This window comes from Atta colombica, unplaced genomic scaffold (genome assembly GCF_001594045.1).
Source record: "Atta colombica isolate Treedump-2 unplaced genomic scaffold, Acol1.0 scaffold107, whole genome shotgun sequence".
Taxonomy (NCBI): domain Eukaryota; kingdom Metazoa; phylum Arthropoda; class Insecta; order Hymenoptera; family Formicidae; genus Atta; species Atta colombica.
The window spans coordinates 1,100,238-1,105,199 of record NW_017259192.1 but is presented as its reverse complement, the minus strand read 5'-3'; positions in this window follow the sequence as shown (position 1 = coordinate 1,105,199).

Sequence of the window (4,962 nt, the reverse complement as noted above, 5' to 3'; positions counted from 1 at the left end):
TTCGTTTTCCACTGAGAAAGACAGAAAACTGGGGAAAGCTCGCCTATGGGACAATGATAAAAGCCTTTGACGAGACCGCAACCGTGTTAAACTCGATAAAGACCTGATATCTATCTCGATTCCTCGTCTATTCCGCGATAACACATCGAACTCTTTAATCAGCCACGTGAACCGATTGCATAATCGTGCCAATTCGTCACAGCCAGACCAAAAAAGCTGGGGTCCATGTAATCTTTTTCCACTCCAATTCCCGTTGAATCGACCCGCGTTATCGCAGTGGGATAACGTACATAAAGCTCATAAAAAGGTCAATCACCGGCGGCTCCTCATTAATGCCATCGATGCTGCAATATAGGCATTTATTTACAATATAAAAGCATTACATGATTCGCGGTGCCACTGTTATTTAGTGGTGAATGAGCTAATTAGAATTTTATTTGTTTAATGCGAAAGTCATAAGATATAATTGGATCGCGTCATTTCTCTCAATTTTTTTCTTTTATTCTGTAACAATCTAACAATTATGATTTGGCGTCAACAAAACACATTTACACATTCACATTTGACAATCGTATAAAACAGTTTATATTTAATTAAATACGATTAAATTTTTACATAAATGCGAAAAATATTTACAACTAATTGAAGAGTTAAGCTAATATTATAGAAAGCACATATCTTTCACATAGTAATAAAATTACTATGTGAAAGATATGATATTTTAATATTATATAGCAGCAGAATTGGTGCTAATGTATGATATTAAAGAACTCGTTGTGTATAACGAAATTACAGTTACTGTTTTTAATATAACGTAAATTATAACTCCGTTCCTTTTTTTTATTATCTATAACTGTAACTTAACTGTGATTGTAAATAAGTTAAGTAAATAAATCATACTTGTATTTTTTTTTAATATAGTTTACTTATCTTAGTTACATTTTTTTTAATTAACTAATTTAACAGTTATTTTTATAACAAACTTATTCGTCATTATACACAGATCAAAATAAGTATTCAGTGAATAAGCAATGATTATTTTTCTTAAGATTGAAGAATATTATTTTAATCTGATATATAATCACACTCTGTAAATATCTATATTAAAATATCTATATTAAGCTGGGATCCTTTTAGTATATAAAGATATCTTAATATTGATTTCACAATTTTGATTTCAAGTATATTAATATATTATAAATAATGTAGCATATAATCGAATGGATAGTAATTGGATTTTCACCTTTAAAGCTGATGGAGTTTTCTACTTCTATAAATTCAAAACGATCTGAGATTTAAACAATCTAAGTCATTAAATGTTGTAACAACTTCACAACTTTCCAATACTTGGACCAGGTCTCGTTCGTTGGCTTCGACAATGGAAAGGCATGCGCTCGTCACATCGCCGATAACGCGGTCGCGCAACAACAATACCAAGTTATAAATTATAATAATAGCCGAGGACATTGTAATCGGAACCGCAATTAGTCTCAGTCGGCACTGAGCGACCTGAGTGGGGAGTCGGTTTATTGTGTTCGACCGTTATCACAGTAATTTTTCATCGCGACTTCCGATAGAAATTCTCTTTTCTTGCTCGATCGCATGTCGTAAAGAGACATTCGCGTTTATCTGCGCGTAATTTAAGAAAAAAAGGACTTAACAGATTTCTTTAATCATTCGTTGACGATTACAGCTTGTAGGGCACCGAAAGTTGTTTTCTAGAAAGAATGATTATTTATGGCACGTCACTTCATCCTACTTAATATCAAGGAACTTTGCTCTAATTAGAGGAATTCGTCTTTAAATATTTAATTAATAGGTACATATTTATTTTCTATTAAGTATTTTCTTTTTACATAAGTATGTATGTCTACTGCCAAGTTATGCTCATGATACGCAAACTACGACGGCATACTTCGGACTCGATTACAAGGCTTGTACACGAGACGAATCGGTGGGCCACGTGTCGGTATCGAGTCTCAAATTTCAAAAGCTTCTTAAAATCGGGCCCGAGAAGTGAGACGTACCTGCTACGTGTCACGGTTCTATGGTTCGTCGAAGTCGCCCATTAAAAAAGAAACAAGACAGAGAAAAAAAAGAGAGAGACAGAGAGAGAGAGGGTTAAACTCCTCGGTACATAAACGTCGGTCAGAGTATTGTGACGTCTTTACTATCGAAGGCCAACAAAACGATGGCGGCAATACGTTGCAGATTATATATAATCGTTGATATCTTTATTCAATAATTTATTGAAGTAATCATTCGTTTGTCATTTATGTGTTTTTATCTCTTTCTATTTTCCCGTGGTTTATCTCGTCGAACTTTTTCGCGTTGTCATCGAGCACCGATCCCCCGGACTTGACTTCTTCGGCGAATCCTGTCGGAATGTTGAAAGGCCACGACGATAACGCGAATATTCATATAACGCGAGCCTCGCTAAGCCTCTAGTATTCACGGGTATGCCCGTACACATGGTGGCTCTAGTACCTTGATACTATAGTGGATACTCGCTCTTTGTCAGCCATACCAGTCGAGAGTCACTCACGAGGAGAGTGCTTGAGACAGTGCAGAAGGCCTCGGAATCTCCTCTTACTTCTTCCTCTTATCCACCTTAGGTGACGTTGCGGCGTTAATCGTTTTTCTGACCGTTGCAGTCTACAATTTTCGGATAAGGGTATCAATCATGTAATTTTTTCCGTGGAGCAGAAACGTGAAAAATGTAAAAATTTTATGTATGTACACATGTATGTATACATACATAAAAAATTTTTTACTTTTTATGTTCCGCTCTTTAGTGAAAAAATTACGTAATTGATTTCCAGAAGTGTAGAATTAACGAAATCCCTTCATCGGGAAGTTCGGCCTTTATAAAATAATTTTGCTAGATACAGATCTGAACTTTATTAAACTATCAAAATAATTATGTTGGAAAGTAAAAAATGATGAGAGAGCAATGCTGCAAAAAATTTTAATGTTTTAACAGCCAGTTTCTAACAAAATTATTTTCATGGATCAACAAAATTATTTTTTAAATCTGTATTCAGAAAAATTATTCTTTCAACAAATCATTCTTTTATCATATATAAATTAAAATATTTAATAATAATGTGGATGGACGCAGTTACAATGAACACTTAGTTATAATGAATTCAATAACAACGATGTAAGTTTTAAATTAAATCCCGGTAGGTTTCTACAATTATTATTGCGGCATGAGGCATAATTTTCGAAGCGAACTTGAATTTTTAGATTGAAAGAAGGGTGGGCTCTTGTCTTATCTCGCAAACGAGACGCAAACGCAATTACGTTAATGTATCATCGACGTCAGTAAGTGCCGTGGAGAAAACCGTCTGCGCAGAAAAAATGAAGGAAAAAGAAACAAAGTGAGAGAAGCCAAGGGGTAAGAAAGTTGGGGCCCCCCCCCCTGTCTTTCAGACGGTTTCTCCAGTCGTATCTGCCATCGATGTTGGGCGAAGAAGACGACGTGGCCGCGGGTCTCGGCGCAGAAGAGCCTGCGGTAAATCCAAGACCTATAAAACGTACAAAACAGACGTATTTCTTTCTGAGAAGAAGCTACCGCGCCGCCATGAGCGTATCGCGGATCACTCGCTGCCAAATGCCAATTATCTTTACTCGCCGCTGGCAATTAAGATGTGCCGCGCTTGGACGGGCGCCGAAGAAGAAGGGACGCGCGATATCGGCGGCTAAGGGACGAAGAAGCGTATTACAATTTCGTCGAAACGACCATGTGTCCCGAGACGATCATAATAAGATAAGACGTCAATCAGTAGAATATATTCGTTATACTTATTCGTAATGGATAATTAGTGCTAAGTAATATAAATATAATTTGTCGCGAAAAATATGTTGCGTCGCAAGTTCTCGCAAGATTTATTGAAATGCATTTTATGCACAGAACAGAAAGAACGATTTTGCTAAAGTATTAAAAAATTTAACATCTAAAATTTAAATCTAAAAGAAATAATTTGGTTGACCCATCAAAAGAATTATGCAAGAAAATTCAAGCGTGATAAGCAATGCTGTAAAAAAAAACATTTTTTAACATTTTCTAGCAATCAGTTTAAGTGTCTTATATCTGTTTTTACCAATGCAATTTAATTTTAATCTCAGCTCAATTAATTCTTAATCTTCCTTTAGTTTTAAAAATTAGAAAAAATGAAGAGTAAGTCGAACTAAGATTAAAGTTAATCAACTGATAGAAACAGGTATTACACAATCATTTTGATGGTCCAACGAAATTATTTTCAGATTTATCTAACTAGATTTTTAGATACTTTGATAAAACTCTTTCTGTATGTCCATTTTTTTACCGATATAATATAATTTTAATTTACTCTTTACCTTTTTCTGATTCTTAGAAAGAGATAAAAAGAAAATCAATGGAGATTAAAGTTAATCTACGTTAGTAGAAGTGGATATTAGAAAACAACTGCGCGTTGCGCGACGAAAGATTAAAATTCCTGGACGCGAACCCCTTTGGTCCTTACTGATAAGCATGTATCGGCGCCCTGCTATGTACCTAGGTGCATGATTTATCGGTATCTACTGCGTAATTACCATGGTAACGCCACGATAAATCGCTACTCGTATTTAACTTGCTATTGACCACGCATCATGGTAAACCAACCCTTCGTCTCTATGGGTATGCGGCCTCGTCTAGTTTCACACGTGGAGGCCTTAATGTATACTGAAAGGGCGATCGATTAGATTGCTGTATAATCGCGACTTCGCCCTCTCCGTATTTGTGGAAGAACAACGAAGAGCGAAGAGGTGTCATCTTTAACGACCGGAAAACGACTGCGTCGCGACCTCTCGGCCAATTTAATTGATAATTTCAGCGTAGATGTAAGTGGACGAAACTTATCTCCGTGGTTGTTATCAGAATTATTCTTAAAACGGCCTAATTGCCGCGCTAATTAGAGCTATCGTCATGTCAGCTGA